The following is a 26,260-nucleotide window of genomic DNA, read 5'->3' as shown; positions in this document are numbered from 1 at the left end:
ATGAAGATGTTGCAAGCAGTTTTTTTTTACCCACCACACCGCAATGCTTGCCCTGAATTTGTCTTTTTTGTGACCAGCATCAATCCCACACCACGAGGCCTGCTCACTTCCTCATACTGTTACTATGGCAATTAAATCCCAACATGAGTTTTGGAGGGAGCAAACTTTCAAACCATAACACCCCCTAAGGCAACCAGTTCTCCATTCTATTCTAAGGCTCAGCTCCCCACGCACGACACTTGATCATGTGACGCTCTGGTTTCTAATTCTTCCGTAGCTGCTGATAGCGCTTCGTCTAAGATCATAATTCCTTCCTGGATCTATGAAGTCCTGCAAGATCTGGCTCCTGCCACCTTCCCCAGGCCTCATCTCAGTTCTGCTCTCTTGCTCCTGGTACTTCACCTTCACCGATTTCTGTTTGTTCCTCAACCCCCAAGTGTCTTTCAACCTGCTGTTTTCTCTGCCCAAGTGATTTCCCCACAGCTCTCTGCACGGCTGGTAGCTAATTGAAGGTCGGCTGTTCCCGCCTTAGGCCTTCCTCGACCAACTACTCTCCAGGGTTCTGTCTCATCACTCTCTCTTTTATTGTCCTATCAATTCCTACCATAGAACTAATTTGTTATTTTATATATTTGTTTACTTGTTTATTGCTTCTCTTTCCAACTAGAATTTAAACTTTCTGAAGATAGTGGCCTTGATTCTTCAGTACATACAGGATTCTTTTTTTTTTTTTTTTTTGACAGGCAGAGTGGACAGTGAGAGAGAGAGAGACAGAGAGAAAGGTCTTCCTTTTGCCGTTGGTTCACCCTCCAATGGCCGCCGTGGCCGGCGCGCTGCAGCTGGCACACCGCGCTGATCCGATGGCAGGAGCCAGGAGCCAGGTGCTTTTCCTGGTCTCCCATGGGGTGCAGGGCCCAAGCACCTGGGCCATCCTCCACTGCACTCCCTGGCCACAGCAGAGGGCTGGCCTGGAAGAGGGGCAACCGGGACAGAATCCGGCGCCCCGACTGGGACTAGAACCTGGTGTGCCGGCGCGGCTAGGCGGAGGATTAGCCTAGTGAGCCGCGGCGCCGGCCCAACAGGATTCTTATAGGATCTTGTGCCTGATACACATAACATGAATGTATTTTTAAAATAAACAAATGAAAGGTGGTTTAAAACAAGGAAAAAATTGTATGTTTAAGCCTAAGTTCTCATGAAAACTTATCTGTTTTTCACTCAAGCCCATGACTTTTACCTTAACAGTCACATAAAAATAAAAACAAGTGTTGGGGGCTCAATCTGACCTTTCAAAGCAGCAGTTACTATATGTGAACTTGTCAGTGTTATTACAAACCTAACTTTGATTTATTCACTCAGTTTTTTATTATTTTTAAAATATTTTATTGTAAAAATATTTTAAAATATTCTATATTTATTTTATTTTTAACTTTTATTTAATAAATATAAATTTCCAAAGTACAACTTTTAGATTATAGTAGCTTTTCCCCCCATAACTTCCCTCCCACCCGCAACCGTCCCATCTCCCATTCCCTCTCCCATCCCATTCACATCAAGATTCATTTTCAATTATCTTTATATACAGAAGATCGATTTAGTATATACTAAGTAAAGATTTCAACAGTTTGCACCCACACAGATATTCACTCAGTTTTTTTTTATTTAATGAATATAAATTTCCAAAGTACAGCTTATGGATTACAAGGGCTTCCCCCCCATAACGTCCCTCCCACCTGCAACCCTTCCCTTTCCCACTCCCTCTCCCCTTCCATTCACATCAAGATTCATTTTCGATTCTCTTTATATACAGAAGATCAGTTTAGCATACATTAAGTAAATATTTCAACAGTTTGCTCCCACACAGAAACATAAAGTGAAAAATACTGTCTGAGTACTAGTTATAACATTAAATCACAATGTACAGCACACTAAGGACAGAGATCCTACATGAGGAGTAAGTGCACAGTGACTCCTGTTGTTGACTTAACAAATTGACACTCTTGTTTATGGCCTCAATAATCACCCTAGGCTCTTGTCATGAGCTGCCAAAGCTATGGAAGCCCCCTGAGTTCACCGACTCTGATCTTATTTAGACAAGGCCATGGTCAAAGTGGAAGTTCTCTCCTCCCTTCAGAGAAAGGTACCTCCTTCTTTGATGACCCGTTCTTTCCATTGGGATCTCACTCGCGGAGATCTTTCATTTAGGTTTTTTTTTCCCCCAGTTCACTCAGTTTTTTAATGAGAGCTTACCCTATGGATGAGGCTGTTCTAAGGGTGATAAAGAATGTAAAAATATATGGCACATTTCTTACCTTCATGGAGCCTACAATCTGGTGGGGGAAATGAGGCCCATGCACCAAAAGCCTCAACACATAGAGACGGTGTAAAGTGACATGTGAGTGACACGGTCTCAATGGTATCAGTATGGAGGAGAAGGAGGTCATTAGGGCTGAATTAATCAGAGAGGATAGCATGGATTAGAGAACAACTGAATTCATGTTCAACGATAAGGCTTCCTACAGGTGGAAATGGAGGTGGAAAAAATGAAGACATTCCTAATAAGCAGCATGAGCAAAGGGCTGGGACATGGACAATACAACGTGTGTTTAGGAAATGGTGAGAAATCTAGTTGAGTAGAGCATCAAACTCCAAAGTCACTAACTCCAAGTTAAATAACTTGAACTTCATCTCAACAGTTGATGAAGAACCACTGAACATTTCTTGTTTTATTGTTTGTTGCTGTGCCTTAGGAAGATTAACCTGGCTTTGTGTGCAGGCTGGAGTGGGTGTGAGGAAGAATGAATGTGTAGGTAACGACCCAAACTTTATTCTTCAAGGACCAAGGCCTCAATAATCTCAACTTCCTCTGTGTATCTCTTAGAGGTATACGGAGGAAACCTGGTATGCATGGGCTTAGGCCTAGTTCCAGAATCCTGGCTCCACAACTTCAGTGCTTTTGTCTTAGTACCTCGACATTTCTGAATCTGTTTCCTTAACTGTAGAATAGGGATCATGTCTATCCTATTGTACAAGGTTTCCAGGATTAGGAAGTTCTTGACAAAAGTAGGTATTATTAATTATTGAATGCAGTGTTGAATTGCTGGCTAAAATCTCTTAGTGTTACACTAGTTTACTTCCATTTCCCTTGACTGGTGGCCTCTGCTAAAGCTAGATAACACAGGATAGCACCACTACAGCCGGTATGTAATATTTATTCTGTATTCTCTGGAAAATCGCCTCCATCTACTTGATTACTCTACTCTTTATTCCAAATAGTATCTGCAATGTCAGCAGAAGCTTTTGAAGAGTTGTTTCTCTAAATGGAATGCCTTTCACTCTTGCCAGGATAGACAAAGTGTTAAATAAGTGCTCAATACTTTTTGTATTTTTAATTTAATCAAAGAAGCAGTAATAGAATTTGAGGGCCACTGGCTAAGGCAAAGGGAGCTATCTAGCAGGCTTCTGCTCTCTTCCATTTGCCTCTTATTCTGCCTTATTTTTTTGATTTTGCTTTAATTTCTTTCCTGGACTAGCATGCCAGGCTATTGGTTCCAAGATATCACTAAACCTATAAAGAAATGTGGGTATGAGAAGTGAATTGGGGGTGGTTTTGCCTTGGATCAAAGTTACTTAAGCACTCAGATGGAAACTTGAGAGGCGAGGGATTTTCCTTTCAATAATTTGAAAATTATTTCCCTCTTCCAGTTTCTGGTTCACTGTTCCATATGGTAGCACAGATATTTCTGGCAGATCTTTGCTAAATACTAACTTTTAGTTTTATGCAAGTAAGAATTGATGAATAAAAAGAAACATGTTGGGATTTTTGTCACTATTTTTGGGATTCTGGGTGAAATGTTTTCTTGGTAAATAGATAAAAGTCTCAAAATTTAATTTGGGCATGAATAATGCTGGTATGAAGCCTTGCAACCTGATACCAAAACAATAGCATTGATAACAGTATCATCACCATCACCACTTCTACCAGAACACCAAGAAAAATATTTCCCTTGCCCACAGATTTTAAAGTGAGAAATCAAAAATCTAAGGAGTCTTAGTATGAGTAAATACTTTGGTTTACTAGCAAATGAGATAATATTGATGAGTTGTGGTACAAATTTCAAAAAAAGTCAAGGAAAAGACAGTTAGAAGGTAAGTTTACTTTATTACAAAAACTTTGAAATTCATGCATAGTTTTTTCATAATATTAATTTTCATGAACTTTTTGAAGATCACTTGTCTGAACAGGTTTCAAAATCTTTGGGATCAAATGGAACTTATTTTTTAATTCTATTTTCCTGAAATTTTTTGAATCCCCTTGTACATGTGATTGATTAGAAGAAAATACCAGTGAAAATACAATTTAAATAATTATGATAAAATGTAGCCATGTTAAAAAAGAAAATAAGATCAAAGTATGGTGTCTCCAAACATCAAAATTCTGTTTTTTGGAAAACTGTGTTTTCATAAGTACATGCAGGTATTGATATTAGTATAAACATGCTTTGTCAGATTCAGGTGAAATTAGAGAAGAGGATATAATTTAGGGGTCATAATTTGTGGATTTCCCCAACAATTAGCTAGCTCTTCTGGATCAGATAGTTAAGTTGACATAGATCTGCCCTGACTCCAAAGTGCTGAAATTGAGGAAACGTGAAACAGAGTTGATCATGTATGAAAGGCAATTATGAGAACCACATAGATTTTTCTGAAAATGAGAGTGAACAAGTCTTAATAGGGTTATGACGGACATTATGTGAGTACATTTATTAGAACAGACCCGGGAACATGTTAACAGCTATGGAGCTATGAGCAGTACTACTACTGTTATTGTTAGTTGGATTATTAGTGTTTTTACTGCCAGCCAGCAGAAACTGTCAGAGAGATTGTCCCATCTGGATTTTAATAAACAGAAGGGCAATTCTGGAATCATGCTGAGATCAGAGCATGGCAGCTATCAACTGGGTTTAAAAAGATGGAAAAATTCAGATTTCTCTCTTTTTTTGGCCATTTCTATTAGAATTTGTGTTTTATGCCAAAAGAGATCTCACTTAAAATTAACCTCAAGGACCACACTGTTTTTTTAAATGAAATTTACCACTGAAAATGACAAATCTAAATTATGCAAAGAAAATATCTCAAAATATTAGCGGTCCTCTCTGAAAGATGTTTCTCACTGTCATTCACCTATTTTCTCAATTTTATAATTTTTCAATAATGAAACTACATTGCTCTTTAATGGCAAAAAAAAAAAGCAGCAAATTTTCATTTTTGAAAACCAAATCTCCTTAGTAAAAGGAGTGAAATGCATGATAAAATTTTTAAAATTTTATTTGTATTTTATTTTCACAAATTTGTACTTATAATTTTTTTAATTTGCTAAGGTGCAAGAAAAGCAGCAACAGCTTTCTGAGGTCCGTTTAGACCCCAAGAAATTGACCTGAATGGAGCCCAGGTGGGCAGGGAGCACTCAGCACTGAGCAGCCTCAGCCAGCCAGGAGGGGTCAGACGTTCCAGTCCTGGGCCTGGTGTCTGGGGAGCCACTGCACAGTTCTTAAGGACGTTAGACTCACTGCCGGATGAGTTTCTAATCAAATTATATACTTCTTAATATGAAGAGGTAGCGTTAGGCGGGTAAATGGGGGCTATTAAGGTATTTTAAATTCAAATTTGAGATTAAAAATAAGCAATCCACGCACATGGTTAAAATTTAAAAAGAAAAAATCAGTGGGTGTGATCAAGTATTCCCTGAGTACCGAGTTCCTACTACGTGTAAGGCACCATGCCAGCTTCTGTTTATCCTGTCAGGCAGCATATTTAAGTATCTGGTCATGCCGATCGGTGCTAAAATGCCACCATTTCCAAGAAGCCTCCGTCTGGGTCTCCTTCTCACTGTCAGCTCTATCATGTGAGCAAGAGTGATTCTGTAATAGACGGATAACAGATAAACTGGGGCTGTAACCTAGGATGGTTCTTCACCCTGTGGCACTCTCCACTTCATAGCATTTAGTATTTCACGATGATGGAAATTATCTTGTCCATTTATTTGTTTACTTGAAAGCTGCGTGAATCAGGGACTTTGCTTTCTGTAAGAACCCATCACTGGCCGGCGCCACAGCTCACTAGGCTAATTCTCCACCTTGCGGCGCCGGCACACTGGGTTCTAGTCCCGGTTGCCCCTCTTCCAGGCCAGCTCTCTGCTGTGGCCAGGGAGTTCAGTGGAGGATGGCCCAGGTACTTGGGCCCTGCACCCCATGGGAGACCAGGATAAGTACCTGGCTCCTGCCATCAGATCAGCGTGGTGCATCAGCCGCAGCGGCCATTGGAGGGTGAACCAATGCAAGGAAGACCTTTCTCTCTGTCTGTCTCTCACTGTCCACTCTGCCTGTCAAAAACAAAACAAAACAAAACAAAAAAAAACAAAAAAAAACAAAAAAAACACACCATCACTGAGAAGAGTCCTTGGCTTGAAGTAGGTGGGTATTTGTTGACTATATGGACGACCCATTGCACTCCACATTCTGTGTAGAACCGAACATCCTTTGGTCAGCTGTGGGAAGCTGAAAAACCATATGGGAAAATTTGCTCAGAATGTTCTTTTTCAAAGAGAGGGAGAAAAAGGAGCCAACTTTTAATATTGAGGTTTCCATATTGCAGCGTTTCCTACGGGGACATCTGTCCGGAAGGTGTGGCCTTGCATACAAGAGATCAGGTGCTGTGGTCTCCAGGATAGGCCTGGCTGGAGGAGCAGACCAATGGAACATGAAAGCTTATGGCCCAGTTTGATCCACTGGTCCATCGGTCTGTAGGGAAACCTGTCTTCAAGCAGTAGAATAGCTGGATCCATGTGACTCAGTCCACAGGCAGCAAAGGGAGAGCAGCTGCAGATTAGCCAGCCATTTGGGCTTACCTCTCTCCCAAGGAGTGGGAGGCCAGTGGGATACAAAGGAACAAACACTTTCTGCGTCTGCGAAGTGGCTGATGTGACCACACACCACACATACACACAGCAGAGAAGTCCGACAAATTCTCCACTATATTACATAAAACCAGACTAATTTTTTTTTTTTTGGATCAGGTGCACAGGTTTCAGTGGGTTGATAGCTCATATTAACTTTTCATTTCCCCTTCCAAACAGAGAGGCCTGTGTCCTGTGTTCTGCTGATCCATGGGAGAATTCCTGTAGGAGGAAGAGGCTGGAACCCTGGCCTAAGGTTATTAAACAGAGCCTTCATAATAAACGTGTCTATACCATTCCTGAAAGTGTGCATGCTTCTCAATCGCACACATATTGTGACAGTGGGAACTACTCTAGCATCCTATTGGAATTCTTGGATTTGGGGTAATCATCTTAAGCCCTTTAATTTTGCAGCTGAGTGAACCGAGGCCAGGAAAAGTTAAATATCTTCCATTGCTCAACGTTGTCAGAGACAGAGCTCCTGTTTGCAGAAGTTAGAACCTCTTCTAGTATTTGATTTTCAGCATGTGTTTTAAATATGACAGTTGGATATGGTTGAGAGCCTCGTCATTAAAACTGTGAAGCAACTTATGACACATGTTTAACCCAATAAAATTATTTTCCCCAGCTCATGCCATGCCGAGAACTCACAAAAGCCATCTTCACTGTCCTTCTGTCCTCATAAAAAAGGGGATGCAGCTATTTTTAATCTTGGGTTTGAAGAAGGGAATGTAGATTATAAAACTAGATTAGTTGTATTTATTCAGGAATTTGTCAGACTGAATATAAACTTTCTGCAGTGTAAGTGAAACCTTTAGTTACCTACCATCCATTTCATCCTAGACTGGTTCCAGAATAAGAAAAAGTGATGTTTTCTTTTCTACTCTTATATGATGAAGCAATGACTAAACTGATAGCATGGCAACTTTACCATCATTCTGTTGCAATCTGTTTTTTAAAGATGTGTTCATGGCCAGCGCCGTGGCTCAATAGGCACATCCTCCGCCTGCGGCACCGGCACCCCAGGTTCTAGTCCCGGTCGGGGCGCTGAATTCTGTTCCGGTTGCTCCTCTTCCAGTCCAGCTCTCTGCTGTGGCCCGGGAGGGCAGTGGAGGACAGCCCAGGTCCTTGGGCCCTGCACCCGCATGGGAGACCAGGAGAAGCACCTGGCTCCTGGCTTCGGATCAGCGCAGCGGCCATTGGGGAGTGAATCAATGGAAAAGGAAGACCTTTCTCTCTGTCTGTCTCTCTCTCTCACTGTCCACTCTGCCTGTCAAAAAAAAAAGTGTTTATTTACTTGAAAGCCAGAGTTACATATAGAGAGGGAGAGACAAAAAGAGAGCTGGTTCATTCCCCATATAGCCCCAACATATAAGGCTGGGCCAGGCCGAAACCAGGAGCCAGAAGTCTCACCTGGGTCTCCCATGTGGGTGGCACAAACACTTGGGCCATCTTCTGCTGCTTTTCCCAGGCCATTAGCATGGAGCTGGATCTGACGTGGAGCAGCCAGGATAGGAACTGGTGTCCATGTCCATATCGGATGCTGGCAAGGCAGGCAGTGGCTTTACCTGCTGTGCCACCGTGGTACAATACTGTTTAATAACAAAACAAGTCAAAACAAAGTAGCAAAAATTCTCAGCTCTGTACTGCAAAATGTTTATCAGGCTTCCACTAATGAGCCATATTTCTAAAAAGTACTTGATACTGAGAAATATTTCTAAACATTCTTGAAGTAAGAAGATATGTCTACTATCTCTCTGTGTATTAATGCTATAAGTTTTTACAACTACAGGATAGGTATCCAATAATTTCATCTTTGTCCCTAATAAAACAGAATAATGAAAAAAAGTACATAATAGTTCCAATTATGGGTTCTGCTTTTTTTTTTTTTTGAGCAAAGTGGTTGATAGATAATGTCTGGTGACAGGACATCACTCTTTTCATTTTATGTAATAAGGAGACTTCAGTGCAGAAGTCTTTCAGGCCTATTCAAAGTCACACAAAGATTAAGAAAATTCTATGGTAATAATCTCTGCAGGTCAGATCTGTATCCTGCTTACCTACAATAAGCAACAAAGGGCCTATCAGTTGCATACTTTTATTGCATGCAACCATCTGCTTTTAGAAGTTAAGAATTCTACTGGTCGGTGCTTGGCACAGTGGTTTACGTACCACTGGGGATGCCTGCATCCCATATTGGATGGCCTGGGTTCCAGTCCCCAGCCTGCTTCCAGTTCTAGCTTCCTGCCAGTGTTGGTCCTGGGTGGCAGCAGGTACTCAAGTACCTGTCTCTGCTACTTGTTTGAGAAGCTCAGATTGAGTTGCAGCCTCCTGTCTTTGGCCTGGCCCAACCTCGGTCAGGTCAGCTGTTTGTGGGTGTTTTGGGGGGGGGGTGAACCAGGGAATGGAAGATATGTCTGTTTTTTTCTTTTTTTCAAATAAAATAAAAAAAATGTAAAAAATCTAAGAATAGCATGCATTCATGAGACCAGAAATGCCTGGGTTACCTATTCAAAAGCTTTCAGGTTCAGTTCTGTTGGAGACAGGTTTTATCACCTGCTGCCACTAGATGGTGCTTGTTATCGAAACAATGCTGCTTCCTCTCTTGCATTTAGATGCCCAGTAGGACCCTGGTTAGGAGGAGAGAGTTTTTTCTTTTTTTCCCCCCCTTTTCTTAAACAAGTTAAATAGTGGGTGAGTATTTTAAAAGACCATTTAGCACACAGAGTTAGTGATTAAAAACCAAACAGATCCTTATTAGTAAAGATTATTTATACTGTTTTCCTAATTCCATCAATTTTTCTGTTCATGCTTGTCCCCAAGCTGTGTGAACCTCGAGACAAAAAGAACAAATAAGTCTTTCTTTGACCTTATGAGAATCAAGGAACATAACGCAAGTTTTAGGCTAGGTGGTGAAAAAAAAATCTCAGGATTCATTGTTCTCACCCGGAAAACCAATAGCAAATGTGACCACATGCAGAGTTAACAAGAAAAGTTAATCAATGACCTTTCAAAGGAAAAACACATGCATCTCACTTACTGGACAATAATCAATAACAAAGGAAGTGGAACATGCTCTTTTAATTGTGGGATAGCAAACATCAGGTAATGAGAAAGATAACAGGTTGCTGGCTCTTTGCCAAAGACAAGTCTTTTTCACATTAATTTATGACGTACTGCAGATCTCACTCTCTGGTCTTCTCATCTCTCCCTGTCTTCCTCCTGCACCCCCCGCCCCCACATAACTTTGTACCCCTTTCAAGGTAAAATTTCACCACTTTTGATAGTGAAAGGCTTGCAGGCATTGCCTTCTTGGTTTGTAGAAAGGCATTTTGACACATTTACAGCAGAATGCCTGGAAAATGTGTTTCTTAAACTTTTCCTTTCTCCAACACTCACCAAAGCTGGCTGTTCATGTCTGGTTCACGATTATAATGAGAAGTTGCCAGCTATGTTGAAATACATAATCCACAGCGTGAAAAACTGCTGAACAGCGGTGGCAGATTCTTAATACAAAAGTGACTTCTTTTTGCCTGTGAGCTCACTCTGGGGCTGCTGATCCTTGCTAACTGCATGTTCAGTGAGTGAAAGTTAGCCTTGGGCCGGCGCCGCGGCTCACTAGGCTAATCCTCCGCCTTGCGGTGCCTGCACACCGGGTTCTAGTCCCGGTCAGGGTGCCGGATTCTGTCCCGGTTGCCCCTCTTCCAGGCCAGCTCTCTGCTGTGGCCAGGGAGTGCAGTGGAGGATGGCCCAAGTGCTTGGGCCCTGCACCCGCATGGGAGACCAGGATAAGTACCTGGCTCCTGCCATTGGATCAGCGCGGTGCAGCCATTGGAGGGTGAACCAACAGCAAAGGAAGACCTTTCTCTCTGTCCCTCTCTCTCTCACTGTCCACTCTGCCTGTCAAAAAAATAAAAAATAAAATAAAATAAAATAAAATAAAATAAAGTTAGCCTTAACATTCGTCTGGAAACAAGAGAGCAATAGTTAGGCAAAACTTTCAAGCTACATTTTTGGTTTGTCCTCACTTTTGGATTCCCCATGGCATAGCAGGAGGTCATATACATGAGCCAGATGTGACAACAAGCAGACACGTGACCTTAGTACCTTTTCATTTCAGACTCTAAGCGGCTTGGGGCCATTCCAGTGCCTTCTGAGCATTGACTAAGGAGCTTCAATGTACAAACTTTTAAAAGACACAACTATACTTTCTTCACAACACTTGTGGATCTCTCTCAGTCTTGCTTTCCAAAAAGAAAAACCTCTGTCCTCAGATTAATTCCCATCTACCCCCAATTTCCTTCACCTAAAGTTCTTATTAGATACAGCTTGGTACTGAAGAGAGGTTTGGGACGGGAGCAGTCAGTATGTGATGTTCTCTACGTGTTTGAGTGGCTGCTGGTGAGAGTGCAGTCTGGCCAGGGACTTCTCCACACACAGCGTAACAATTTGTATTAAGAAAGGCGTATTTCTAGTCTCGGTTGGGGCGCCGGATTCTGTCCCGGTTGCTCCTCTTCCAGTCCAGCTCTCTGCTGTGGCCCGGGAAGGCAGTGGAGGATGGCCCAAGTCGTTGGGCCCTGCACCCACATGGGAGACCAGGAGGAAGCACCTGGCTCCTGGCTTCAGATCAGCGTGGTGCGCCGGCCGTAGCGGCCATTTCGGGGGTGAACCAACGGAAGGAAGACCTTTCTCTGTCTCTCTCACTGTCTAACTCTGCCTGTCAAAAAGAAAAAGAAATGAAGGATGGAAGGAAGGAAGGAAGGAAGAAAAAGGAAGGAAGGAAGGAAGGAAGGAAGGAAGGAAGGAAGGAAGAAAAAGAAAGAAAGAAAGAAGGAAAGAAAGAAAGAAAGAAAGAGAAAGAAAGAAAGAAAGGAAAGAAAGAAAGACACCTGCACCACACACCGTGTGGCTCAGCTCCGGAGGACCTCCGAAGGTATCTGCTGACTGGCTAGCCGTATCTTAATGCTTTACTTAACTGATCATGATGGTGCTGGCTCTTTGACAGCCTCTGTTTACTTCTCAGTTACCTAACCTTCACTAATTAGACTCAGGAACACAGTAAATACAACCCATCTCCCTGCAGGCTCAGGAAACCCCTTGGACGGCCAAGGGTGTTTCCTCAAGTCCCCAGGAAGAGACATCAGAGACGCACGTTGAGAACCAGCCTTTGTCCACACAGCCCTTGCTGGAGATGCCCGGCGACTTCGTACGGTGTGCGGCCAGCACTCTTTCTACCTGTGCACCTCAAGTTTTACAAAGTAGCGTCAAGAACGGCCGGGAAGCATTCGCAACTTCGGGTCTGCACCGGCGAACAGGCTCTCTCCGCAGCGCGGAACACTTGGGAACAGGGCAGAAAGCTGACTGGCAGCCCGCTCAGGGCGTGAGAGAGAAGGGACCCAGGGAGCCGTGGGCGCCGGTCCCGAGCCGGGGCCCTGGCCAGCTGCAGGCGGGCGCAGCTCACGGAGCCCGGGACCCCGGCGGAGGCGGCGCGGCCGAGGCCCCTCCCCTCCGCGCCGCAGAAGCCCCGGCGGCTGACGCCGAGCGGCGGGCGCGAGCGAGGGCAGGGCAGGGGGCCGGCCGAGGCCACTCGCGGCTTTAAATATGGATCACGGCGTTCGCCCGCCGCACAGCCTGCGCCGCGGCCGCCTTCCCCGAGCCCCCGTGCCCCGGCTCGCCGCCCAGGGGCGTCCGGTCTGGGCAGCACCACCGCAGTGTTGGTTACAGGCAGTAACATCCCCATAAATACGCAGGAGCTGCGGGAAGCAAAGTAGAGTAGGCGTCCGCGCTCTTCCACACTCGCTCGCCGCGCACCACGCGGGCCGTGTAGACATCTCCACCCCCACCCCTCCGCCGCGCCGCCTTCTCCCCCTCTCCTCGCAGGCCCTGCGGGCTCCAGTGGTGCCTGCTGCGAAGACCCTCCCGCCCGGCGCCCTCGCCCCGCTCCCCCGCTCTCGCCTCCCTCCGCCCCGGAGCGCGCAGCCACCCGGGCAACAAAGTTCTGACTACTTGGGCGCGGGTGGCTCGCGCCCCGCTCGCTGCGCGCCTCGCACCGCCAACTTCCCGCGGCTCGGCCCCGCCGCGCCCCAGGCCCGCGCCTCCGGGGCTCCCGCGGGCCCCCAGCCTCCAACCCCGGCGGCGCGCCGGGCAGCGCTCGGGTGGCGGCGGCGGCCGTGGTGGCAGCGAAGGCGGCGGCGGCGGCGGCGGCAGCGGCCGCTGCAGCCCCACACTCCGCCGCCAAGCTGGAGGAGCGACGGAAGCCGGACCCCAGGAGGTGAGCGGCCGGCCCGGGCGGCGGCTGGGAGGGTCGGCCGAGTCCGCCGCTTCGGGGCGGCGGCGGGCGCGGGCCTGGGGGCCGGTCCGGGAGGGCGCGCTGGCGGCTTCGGCGCGCTCCGGGGAGGGAGCGAGGTCAGTCGCGGGCCGGGCATCCCCAGGGCTGGGCGCCCGCTGCTGCCGCGGAAAAAGTACTTTTCTTTTCTTCTCAGCGTTTGGAGGACTAGGCTTGGGTGGTCCTGTGCCTGCCGCACCGCAAAGCGGCACCCGCATCCCCCTCCCCAGCGGCTTCCCCCTCCCACCCCGCGCCGCCGGGCGCGGTGGCCAGGACTGTAGGGCTTGCGGACGCGGAGGGCCGGGCTCCGGCGCGCTGACACGTGTGCTCCCGTGAGCCCGGGGGTGGGGTGGTCGCGGTGTGGCCTGCACCTGCCCAAGGGGGAACCCGTCCCCGGCCGATCGGCGGGGCAGGCTCGGTGGCATCGAGGCCCCGGCCCCCGTGGCACTGCCTGCTCAGGGACGGAGTCCTCACATCTTTTTCCCTGGCACGCTGAAGGCGGGGGTGAGTCAGGCAGATTCTCTGCAAGTGGCACACGCACTGATTTGCAGTGGATCTGGAAGGGGGACACAGAGGTTAAACTGGGATTTCTCTTGGCCAGGGACAGCGGACTTCTGCCTCAGGTGCTGGGCAGCACGCGCGTCTTGGCAAGGAGAGCTGATTTCTGCGTTCTTAAGTGCATTTTGCTCAGCCTCTGCCAGTCCGTTAATAACAGTCTCCCAAAGGAAGGCAGGAGTTGGGAACTACAGCGGCGAACTGCATGCAGCAGGCACCGCAGAGAGAAAGTTCTTCAAGAACAAAGGGAAGAAACCTGAACGGGACCTGAGAGACGGGCCAGGAAGCAGTTCCGTTTCTGTTCTGCCAGCCTAGAGCGCCTTGCCAGTTCCTGGTGGAACTTCTGCTTCAGCCACCCCGCCTTCCTCCTCCAGGCCCTGCCGTCCCTGCGTAAACTGCCCGCAGCAGCACGCGCTTCCCAGCCTGGCCGCTGAGGAGCCCTAACCACTTCGCTTTCCCCTCTCCGCTTCTCTTCCCGTTTCAGAGAAAGTCCCTGGCCCTAGGCTGCAGTCAGTGCGCACTGCTGCGAGTCCTGGAGCGGCTCCTTTCCAGGGGGACCCTTCATTGTACTCTGTTTGCCCCTTTTCTCACGCCCGGTACTTGGGATCCTACCTGACTTACAGTGCAACTTGCTGGTTAGGGTTTATGCATCTCATTCTGATGGCAGTGCAGTCAGAACTGTACTCAGTAGCACCGCAGGGTCAATGTCATGTCTTTGGAAAATGTTTCTAAGAACTCTCCTCCTGGTGCCTATCACATTAGCGTTGAAATAATCTTCATGGCCATTAGAGTACTTGGATGGAGGTTATTGGTCTAACTTTACTGAAAGGAAGTGTGTCTATTTTTGTATATGCTTTCAGAGTGAGAAAAAACTTTTACTTTCATTTTGAAGTTGGAAGCAGTGAGAAGATTCTGGTCCCTATGTCAGATCTTGAGGTTGGCATTTTTTATCTTTATCCCGAGGTGTCCAAGTAGGACACAGAGACTCCCAAATCCACAGGGTGGAGTAGTGGGCACTGTGGAGGCGCAGGGCATTTCCAGTGACGGGCATGGGGCTGGCAGGCGAGAGCTGAGATATGTCGAGAGTGCCACACGTGTTTGAGGAGACAGGAAAAGGAAGAGACTTTCAACACTTTGTATTTGAGTGTTTTCCGAAAAAATAAGTTTTCTGTATCCTTTGCTGTCTTGGGGTCTTTTCTGAGACTTAGAAACATACACAAGGCACCTCAGCCAATCAGGTTGCCAGGCTGTCCTCTCAGTGTGCGGAGATGGATCTCAGTTCATTTTGCCTGTGTAAAAGAACCTTGAATGCTTGGGTGTTGCTGTTATTATTCCAGTTTTAAAAATTGTTAAAGACAGTTTAGACTTACAAAGAAATACAATAGTGTGAAAGGAACACAGGCGATCATATTTACAAGAAAAATATCTTAGAAATCGGGTAACCTTTGGGACAACATTCAACCCCCCTGTGATAATCACAGTTTTTCACCGAGCTTTGGCAAGTACATTTTGAGGTTCTGATCTCTTGTTCCAACAACAAGAGAGATAGTCTGGCCATGGCTCACATCTTAAAGAAATATACAGCACTTGGGAGTGGAAGTACTTGTTAGCTGGTGCATCGTGGAGATAATCCACTTTCCCTACTTGCCTCTGAGGGCGCTGCAGTCCACAGGGACCATTAGAGGGAGGGGAGAAGCATCCTGAGAGAATTCACTGCTACTTGAGTTTGGCAAGACACATCTTCTGCTTGCTTCTTGGCGTTTCTCTGTGTTCATTTAAAATAAAATGAATGAAATCCAAGACTGGAGTTGATAGATAATAAGATTGGGAATGGAAAGAACAGACTGAGAAGAGGGAAATCTAATAACGATCCGAGTTTCTAAGTAGTTTTTCCTTGACTGCTAAATGGAAGGAATCAGGGTGTGTGCTTTGATGCGACAAAGCAAGCTTTATAAGCAGAACGCATAGCTCGGTGGCTGCTGTTTCTGCAGACAGCCTGTGATTGATGCAGTTGTATATATAGTCAGTCATTTAGCAAAGTGGATAGTTTAAGGTACATCCAGCAAGCTAGTAAGACTTTACACAATGAGCTCTTACCACTTTTATATAATGCAGGAATTTTAGGGGAAAAGAAGAATAAGGTCTCATGTAAGGTCAGGGCTAAGTTGTATTCCAAATACCTTTTGCCTTTCTCCTGATATTTAAACACTTTGTATATTTGTGTCACAAAGTTGAAAATCAGCTGAAGATGGTCTTTTTTTTTTTTAAGATTTATTTATTTATTTGAGAGACAGAGTTACTGGTCACTCTGGGGAGTGAAGCAGAGAGAGGTCTTCTATCCTCTGGTTCACTCCCCAAATGGCCGCAAGGGCCAGAGCTGGGCTGATCCAAAGCCAGGAGCTGGGAGCCAGGAGCTTCTTCTGGGTCTCCCACTCGGGTGCAGGGGCCCAAGCGCTTGGGTCATCTTCCACTGCTTTCCCAGGCGAAGATGGTCTTTTCTATCCCCGGTAGTGCATGCCTTGAGTTGTTTTCCCAGCAGTGGAGGTGGGTTCCCTTTAATTCAGTTCTTCTGTCTAATGTGCATTTTTTCACACACAAACAACAAATACCACTCATTTGTAGGGAGGCTGATTTGTTTTCCCTGAAGCTGTGTTTACTATTGCCAGAATGATTTTGTGGTAGTGGCTTTTCTTAAATTTCTCTTCTCTCAGCAGTGTGGTGGCCTTTTAAGCAGGCATCAGAATGATGACGAGAGCAGGAATGGATGAGGATGCTTTATTTACCTGTTGTAGCAAGGGGAGAAAAAATTTTTTCTTCCAGTCTTCTTTATGCTGTTCATAATTATATTCCTTAATGATAACATCTCACTTGCCTCCGAATTACGTGTTAAAGAAAGGTGGTGGAAGTAGTAATGGGGAAACTATGTACTATATAGTTAGCATGAGCTGAAGCATCATCTTGTTCTTCTTCCCTGAACATGGAGTGCAGATAAGGGATGGCTCTGCTGGTTGAGGAGATGAGGAAACTGAGATACAAGGACCTAGTGTGCTCTTCTGAACCTTCACGGATAGTTACTGGTGGAGCTGGGAGTGGCCCTTTTATCTTTTGACGAGTGTTGCATGTTTGTTGAGTGACTGTCTCTGGAACGTATGGATGCTGTGTTAGTCACAACAGAACACAGAGAGAGATTTCTCCTGCTTTAAAGTGATGTTTTCCGTTCCTGGTTGGTAATTCCACTCAGCAGCCCTGTCCATCTGCCTCAACTTTATTTCAGGTCCTGTAAGGCCAGGCAGTGATTCCCTAGTGAAGAATTTTCAGTTTGTGCCAATTTGAGTTCCAGTTTTGGGTGCTAGCTTTTCTTTTGCATGTAGAGTGAACACAGGTTGAAGTTATGGGCAGTTAGGGTACTGCAGGAAATACCAGGGAACTTGAAAAGTTTTGTGGGAAAATAGAATTAAAAATAAGTTTATCTTGGAACAAAAAAATTTTAAATTCATGCATTCTTTCTTCAAGGTATGCATTTTCCACAAATATCTTGAAGAACCTTCATAAACAATCAGTTGTTATTTTGGGATTTTGGTTTTATGGTGGATAACCTTGTGGTAAAAGATATTCTCAGTTTAACTTGAATTTCTGTATTTAAAGCAATAAAAAATTTCAAGTAAAACTTCTAGTATAGGGCTGGCATTGTGGCACAATGGGTTACATCACTGCCTGTGATGTCAGCATCCCATATGAGCACAGGTTGTATTCAAGCTGGTCCACTTCTGATCTGGCTCCCTGATAATGGCCTGGGAAAAGCAGTGGATGGCTCAAGTGCTTGGGCCCCTGCACCCACGTGGGAGACCTAGAAGAAGCTCCTGGCTCCTGGCTTTGGCCTGGTCCAGCCCAACAATTTTAGCTATTTGGGGAGTGAACCAGTGGATGGAATCACTCCCTCACTCTCTTACTTCTCTCTGCTTGTAACTCTGCCTTTCAGATAAATAAATTCATCTTTTTTTTGAAAACTTCTAATATACTTTTGGAAGGACCATAAATTAATAATCCATACAAATACAAAATGAGAAGGGAATGCATTTTATTTAAAACTGATATAGTGTTTTGTGAGTGGCACAACTAGAAAAACTGCTCATAATATGTTTCATAAGTTAGCAGATTCTTTTTGGAAATATAGTTGCTGATTAGTACTCTCCTTTATGCTATTGGAAAACAAGTAAATGTGGGCTTTTTTGTTAGTTGATTCTACCTTCGGCTTGGAGGTCTATTCTTCTTTGATGAGATCCAGTAACAGATTCATCCAGTTTGAATTCATGTTGGGTGTATTCTCCAACAAAAAGCTTCTGAGCAGGCAAAGTACAGGCTACAAAAGCAGTGCACACTGAGGAAGATTCATTTTACCAATAGGAGATGCACATGTAGTTTTAATGTGATTCGTGGTAAGATTTCTAACCCCAGTACACTAAAAAGAAGAAGATAGAAATGATATTGGCAGACACATGGAAGCATTAAAAGTGCCAGAGGGCGGCTTGGAAGTGAGGAAGAGGCAGACCGAGTACTACACACAGAAATAAGAACAAAAGCACAGGGGCCGAGGACGATTAGGTGTAGACCTTAACAGCATCACCTCATGACACCGCCTTCTCCTGCCTTTCCTGTCTCCTTTCCTCCTTTCTTTTCCCCCTCCCTCCCTCCTTCCTAGCTATTTAAATTTTTATTCAGTTACAGCATGTGTTCAGAAAATCGCACATCATTAAATCATTGATAAACAACTCAGTGACTTACCTAAGTGAACATGTCCGTGTAACCAGCATCAAGTCCAAGCTACAGACCAACGCCAGCATGCAGAAGCCTCCTCTCCTCTCCTCTTTCCTACACAAGTCAGTACTTGCCCCCGGAGGTAGCCTCTCTCCTGACTTCTGAGCCTATAGGTTGCTTTGACCTACTACTGAACTTTCTATCAGTGAATCACATGGAATGTGTTCTTGGGTCTGACTTCTTTTGTTCAGCATCAGGTTTGTGAGTTTCTGAGATTCATTGTTGTTTAAAGCAACAAACAAGTTTGTTTATTCTGATTCTCTTTATGAGAATGCCACAATATATCCTTTTCATTTTTTTAAAAAATTTTTTAAAAATTATTTTATTTGAAAGAGCCACACAGAGAGAGGAGAGGCACAGAGAGAGAGAGAGGTCTTCCATCTGCTGGTTCACTCCCCAAGTGGCCACAATGGCTGGAGCTACGTTGATCTGAAGCCAGGAGCCAGGAGTTTCCTCCGGGTCTCCCATGTAGGTGCAGGGGCCCAAGGACTTGGACCATCTTCTACTGCTCTCCCAGGCCACAGCAGAGAGCTGGATCAGAAGTGGAGCAGCTGGGTCTCGAACCAGCGCCCATATGGGATGCCGGCACTTCAGGCCAGGATGTTAACCCACTGTGCCATAGCAATGGCCCATCCTTTTAATTTTTTAGAGATCTGTCTGTCTATTTGAAAGACAGAGTGATGGGGGCAGGGTGGTGATGGGGAGACCTGTCTGCAGTTTCACTCCTCAAATACTGTAATGGCTGGGGCTGGGCCACCCTGAAGCAAGGAGCCAAGAACTTCTGGGTCGCTTATGTGAATGACAGGGGCCCAGGCACTTGGGCTATTGTCTGCTACCTTTTCAGGTGCGTTAGTAGGAAGCTGGATAAGAAATGGAGCAGCAGCTGGGAGTCCAGCTGGCATTCCACAATGTGTGATGCATGTGTCCCAAGCAGCAGCTTAGCCTGCTGAGCCACAATGCTGGTCCCTATCCATTTCATTCTTGATGGACATTTGAGTTGTTTCCAACTTTTGACTATGACGAATAGCATGGCTGTAAACATTCTTGTGTATGTCTTGTGATGTACATGTGGAGATTTGGGTTGTGTATATTGTGAGTTGAATTGCTAAGTCAATTTTAGTGGATAGGGAAGTCTTCCAAGTTTGCTTCTAATTCACGCTCCCACCAGTGTTGTATGAGAGTTTATCTGTCTTCCATGTCTGAGCCATTGTATTGGGTAGAGTTGTATCACATTGTGGCTTTAATTTGCACTTCTCAAAGTGCTTTTTGTACTTCTCCATATGTTTATGGACTGTATCTTCTGTGAAGTACTTGTTCAGTCTTTTTGCTCATGAAGTTTTGGTCCAAAATGATACCCCAAGTAAGGAGTGTTTTGACACCTGAGGAATTAATTTACCTTATTTGTTTAGAAAACTCAGATAATCTAGCAAACTCACGAACCTGTGTTTCTATCTTGTAAATAATGTCCTTGGGTAGAGATTAGAAAACATTTTGCATTTGTGAACATTATAGTCTGAATCTTTGCAACTGTGTCCTTAAAACACAACAACCTAACCTTACCTCCCCCCAAAGCAACTCTGTAACACAACACTCAAAGATGTGCAGAACTAGTCATTAGTACTTTACATAGAAGAAGAGCATCTTGGGATGGGCATTTGGCACAAAGTTCAGATGTCTTTTTATACACCCATAACCTATATTGTAGGGTCTGGGTTGGAGTGTTGGCTCTGCTTCTGATCCAACTTCCTGCTAATTTGTACTTTGGGAGGCAGCAGATGATGGCCCAAGTACTTGGGTCCCTGCCACCCATGTGGGAATCCCAGAGGGAGTTCCTGGCTGTTGGCTGCTGGCTTCAGCAGGGTCCAGCTCCAGCTGTGGCAGGCATTTGAGGGAGCAAACCCCAAAGTTCTCTGGAAAGTCCATGCTCTTCTCTGCCTTTCAAATACACAAACAAAAATATGAAGTAAAAGTAAAATATGAAGCTTGGGAATACAGGAAGGCCTGTGTCTGTCCCTTTGCCTTTCATATAAAATGCAAATATGTAAATAAGAATTAAAAATAATCACAAAGCATTTGTAATGTCGTATTACCCAGTGACCAATGGAAATTTACACTTGGAAGATAAGGATTGAAAACCCAGATCTCTGTCTCTCTCTCTTTTTTAAAGATTTATTTTATTTATTTGAAAGACAGAGTCATAGAGAGAGGCAGAGCCAGAGAGAGAGAGAGAGAGAGAGAGAGAGAGAGAGAGAAAGAGAAAGTCTTCCAGCCACTGCTTAACTCCTTAAATGACTGCGACAGCCAGAGCTGAGCTGATCTGAAGCCAGGAGCCTCTTCCAGGTCTCCCGTGTGAGTGCAGGGGCCCAAGGACTTGGGCCATCTTCTACTGCTTTACTAGGCCATAGCAGAGAGCTGGATCAGAAGTGGAGCAGCTGGGACTCGAACTAGCACCCATATAGGATGCTGACACTGCAGGCTGGGGCTGTAACCCACTGTACCACAATGCCGGCCCCCAGATCTCTTACTGTCTGTTAGATTTGGGGAATTTTTTTGAGACTAAAATGGCACCTTCAATATTAAAGTTGTAAAGGGTTTGTAAATATCCCATAACCTGATTTTGGAAATTGAGAAACTCATCTGTCCACCCCTGTTTTCATTATTAAAATGCTTGTGAAACCTAATTCACAGAGGAGTTATGAGGGACAGATTAGATCATCTTTGTGAAACTTTTCTCAGAACTGGAAATGGCTGTGCACATGCTAGTTATCATTACCGTATTATTCTACAGCATTCCTTATTGAGTTGAGTTGTGCCAGCACTGGGAACAGTTCCTGGCATATTAAAAAATGTTTGTTGGCTGAATGAAGGAGCAACATGTTTAAGCATCTTTCTTAAGCTGTTACTCTGACTCAAACTGTGTTTTACATTTTTTTTTCTAGGACTTTGGCTTTTTATTGCTAAAGGTGAGTTGGAAACAGTGTCTCTCAAACATCAGGTTGAAAAATTGAGTCTAATAGCAGCAGTTGGAGATCACCCATTTCTCTATATAGTTCATATTAAATTCACACCCCCAAGCCATGCGCATAGGACCTGGAGAACCCTTGGAAATGATTACAGTGATCTTCACTCTGTGAGTTATCCTCCAAAAGCTTACATGCTGAATAGCTTTAGTTTCTATAATTAGAATGCTGGCCAACAAATTTCCAGATTTAAAATATTGTAGTGGGTTCTCCAGTGCTGATACCTTGGAAACCATATTTCATGCAAAATTGAACTGTTAAGGATGAATAATAATAGCTGAAAACTGGAGCTTAAACAGAACCTTTTCAGCATGTTTCTCAGATATGCTGGTTATAATATCAGAATACGCTTGCTGCACCCCCTCTCGCAGTGTATGTGCAAAGCCACAATCCTTTTTTTTTCAAAGATTAATTTATTTATTTGAAAGAGTTACACACAGAGAGAAGGAGAGGCAGAGAGAGAGAGAGAGAGAGGTCTTCCATCTGCTGGTTCACTCCCCAGTTGGCTGCAATGGCTGGATCTGAGCTGATCCCAAGCCAGGAGCCAGGAGCTTCTTCCAGGTCTCCTACCTGGGTGCAGGGGCCCAAGGAGTTGGGCCATCTTCTACTGCTTTCCTAGGCCACAGCAGAGAGAGCTGGATCAGAAGTGGAGCAGCCAGGACTCAAACCGGCACCCACATGGGATGCTAGCGCTGCAGGCTGGGGCTTTGACCCACTGCACCACAGCACCAGCTCCCACAGTTCTTAACACTTTGAAAGATCTGACTCTCAGCTATTGGCCTGACTTTGTGACTTTTTTTTAATCTTAAAAGCAGTCTAATGGCATATTATTTTCATTTTTAAATTTAATAAAATGTGTGTATATATATTGCTTTAGAGAATTGCATGGTTCTCCCTTTAAACAGTAATATAGATATTGCCCTTTGCAAAATGAGGCTTGCAGCAAAAGGAACTTGAGTCTTTTTTAAATTTTTATTTAATGAATGCATTTTTACATAGATACAACTTTAGGAATATAGTGGTTCTTTCCCCCATACTCTCCCTGCCCAGTTCCCATCCCACCTGCCTCTCCCTCTCCCATCTCCTTCTTCATTACGGTTCATTTTTAGTATGGCTTTATATACAGAGGACCAACTCCATGCTAATCATAGACTTCAGCAATTTGCACCCATGCCTACACACAACATATAGAGTACAGTTTGGGGAGGGAATTTGCAGTTGATTCTCATATTACAATTCAGTAGGGACAGAGGTCCTACATGGGGATCAAGTGCACAGTGACTGCTTGAGTCTTTATGTGAGAGTCAGTTAGATTTGCTTACCCAACGACAGATACTCTTTTCTTTTCTTCTTGTATTTGAGTCCCTGTACCCCCAAGAGTTCCTAGTGAACTTCTATGCCTGCTCCCATTTAGGCACGACTGCTCAGTGTGCTCACAGTTACCACGTCAGTGTCAGTGTATATTTCCTAAGGACATTTCTCTTTTAGGTAGCACTCATATAACTTGGCGTGCTTGATCCAAATGTGGCTGATTTACAGTGCTTAGTGGAAAATGGAATCATCTGGTATGGCAGACAGCTTTTGTTTTCGGTTATAGACATAATACCATAGAAAAGTGAAATGAATACAAAGGATAATGATGGTGAGCATCCTTAAACTCTTTTTTTTTTAAAGTGTATTTCAGAAAACTTCATCTTCTATTTTGGATGATTTTATTCCTTTGAGAAGTTAAACTGGATTGTTTTGAAACAAATGCATCCAGGCATGTATGGTTACTGCTGCATTAAATGTTGGAAGCAAGGCTTCTCCTGTCTTTGTTTCACTGATACCTGGGACTTTAAAAAAAAAAAAAGATAAAATGATGCTGTGGATTTAGAGGACAGGTGTTCAAAGAATGAGATCATGGCAGTGATACTCATACATGTCCAGTGAGGACCATTGCTGGTGTCTTTAACTCAAACTAAACTTGTGCACCTCCTACCTCAAAAGTATCACAATTGAAATCTTATTTGGGCCGGCGCCACGGCTCACTAGGCTAATCCTCCGCCTTGCGGCGTCGGCACACCAGGTTCTAGTCCCAGTTGGGGTGCCGGATTCTGTCCCGGTTGCCCCTCTTCCGGGCCAGCTCTATGCTGTGGCCCGGGAGTGCAGTGGAGGTTGGCCCAAGTCCTAGGGCCCTGCACCCCATGGGAGACCAGGATAAGAACCTGGCTCCTGCCATCCGATCAGCGTGGTGGCCATTGGAGGGTGAACCAAGGGCAAAGGAAGACCTTTCTCTCTCTCTCTCTCTCTCTCTCTCTCTCTCTCACTGTCCACTCTGCCTGTCAAAAAAAAAAAAAAAATCTTATTTGGTGAAACATGTTTGTTCCGGGTGAGGACTTAGGAGAACTCCAGGGTAGGCCGGGAGTTTGACGGGACTGTAGGTGGTGATGGCTGTGCCGCTGAAACCCTCCCCTTCAGTGCTGGGTGGCCACAGCTGCAGCGAGGCATTGCACTTGAACTGCGTTGCGAATTCCTTCATTCCTTTGACCTCTGGAGACCATGTCCTTAGGAATGCAAGATGAGCACTCTTGATGGTAGCAGAGTCGGGCCTCCTCATAGGGAGTTTGCAAAAGGACTGATTACAATCGCCTCTAGAAAACCGCTGAGCATTAACAGATTAAGCAGAAACACTGCTCACACGTTTGCACTTTTACAAGTTGAGCTTCTTTGCCAGGGAAAAGAGAGAAGGCGGGTAGGAAATGTCTCGGAAGATTTAGATAAATGAGATCAGATCTTTTCCCTTGAAAAATGCATTAAGAAATGAAACAAAAACAGTAGTCCAAAACCATCAAAAGAAAATATGATTCAAGCACTCACATGTTTTTGCTGCCAAAAACATTAGGCAGTGAATCGTGCACTGTTCTCACTTTGCTGTTGACTGCATTGCATTGTACTAATTGTTCCACACGTGCTCATGTTGCCTTCATCCACGCAGGTTTCCTCACTCTTTGTCATCTATTTTTTGGGGTCCTCACAGTGGCCAGTGTATTCTAAAGCAGGAGATGCTTACTTAATAGAATGGTACTTACTTTACAGATCTGGACAGACCAATTGGAGATGCCCAACCAACTCACTCAACTTCATTTCCTCTAAGTATCTCCCTCCAGCATAAAGCTGACATCATCCCTGTTAGTCCTTTCAAATAGTTCTTGTGAATTTGTTGTAATGCAGCTTAGAGTCTGGTAGCTCTTGGGATGAAATGTTGTTATTAGGTTTTGTGATTTATTGTAGCTCCCTGGGAAAATATTTTAACCTAGGGGCCAGTGCTGTGGCGCAGTGGGTTAAAGCCCCAGCCTGCAGTGCCAGCATCCCAAATCAGTGCCAGTTAGAGTCCTGGCTGCTCCACTTCCAATGCAGCTCCCTGCAAATGCACCTAGGAAAGCAGTTGAGGATGGCCCAAATCCTTGAGGCCCAAGAAGTTCCTGTCTCCTGGCTTCAGATCAGATTAGCTCCAGCCATTGTGGCCATTTGGGGAGTGAACCAGCAGATGGAAGACCTCTCTCTCTGTCTCTACCTCTCTTTGTAACTCTTTCAAATAAATAAACTAAATCTTAAAAAAGAAGGTGGACATTCTGGTAGTTGACCTAATCTGTTGGGTGGTTTTTCTGTTTACCCAGGACTTTACTCAGGGTTATTCTCTTTACATAGAACTTTGTTCAAGTCACTTATCATTTCGTGGAATAACTTCCTGCTGTTTGGTACTGCTGTCAGATCTCCCTGAGTGTTGGTGGAGAGGATCGGGACCATACATGGTATTTCCTGTGCAGTCTATCTCCCTCTCCCATCCCCTCACCACCCCCCAGCATGTCTTATCTCGGCTCTTGACTTTGATCAGAGGGCTCTAGTGTACCCGCATTGTTACCTTGGGGTTATAACATGAGCCCTTAGGCCTTGTAACGTTTCTGTGAATCAAGTCCACACCTTGCTGCTGATAGCAAGAAATGGGATATTATTTCTGAACTGAAACCAGTGCTTTTGGTTCTGGGTTCATCTAGGATAATCTCACTCATCTGAAGTAGTTTGTTTTCCCACATAAATGAAATGCATTTTATTTTGTGCAAGTTAACAGATCATTGTGTTGTATCACTTTCTTAGGTGTAGTACTATGTTCACAAATTAGAGAACTTGTGAAATCCAGTGCCATTTCCTCCTGTTTGGTCCACAGCTCTCAGCTTCTGTGATGCTGGGTCTCTAGCACTTGGGCTTGGCCAACACAGCTTCCTTTATTCAAAAACCAGAGCAGCAGAGAGAAACAGTGGCTTAGAGGGCATGGCCCAGGCTTCTAGCAAATCGCTGCTTTCATCCAAGTCCTGTAGAGAAAGCGAGGGACTCAGTTCCGTGGTGATATGGGATCTGACGGAGGCTGCTGATGTGTGGCACAGGGTGCAGTGATGTAGAAGCCCGCAACACGGGCAACAGGTGCTAAGCAGAATCTGTGGGATCCAGAAGGGAAATACTTTTGATTCTGGGAAGTTGTGCACCTGGCTGCGTACATGACAGGGGTGGGCTGTTTGTCTAATGTCATCAGAGGCGGAAGTATTCACTGCA

At 45.0% G+C, this 26,260-nt stretch overlaps 1 protein-coding gene across 3 annotated transcripts in view; it reads left to right on the top strand.

Moving 5' to 3' along the window:
• Positions 1-26,260, top strand: part of SLC4A4 (solute carrier family 4 member 4) — a 460,760-nt gene that overhangs the window by 67,504 nt on the left and 366,996 nt on the right. The window contains exon 1 of one of the 3 annotated variants that reach the window (XM_070079471.1): positions 13,095-13,226. The exons of the other annotated variants lie outside the window; for them this stretch is intronic. The gene's annotated coding sequence lies outside the window, so the exon portion shown is untranslated. Of the gene's footprint in view, positions 1-13,094; positions 13,227-26,260 lie in introns of those variants that run through there. 3 annotated transcript variants of the gene reach the window in all.

Source organism: Oryctolagus cuniculus, chromosome 8 (genome assembly GCF_964237555.1).
Source record: "Oryctolagus cuniculus chromosome 8, mOryCun1.1, whole genome shotgun sequence".
NCBI classification, from domain to species: Eukaryota; Metazoa; Chordata; class Mammalia; order Lagomorpha; family Leporidae; genus Oryctolagus; species Oryctolagus cuniculus.
This window is presented reverse-complemented; position numbering and strand designations above follow the sequence as displayed.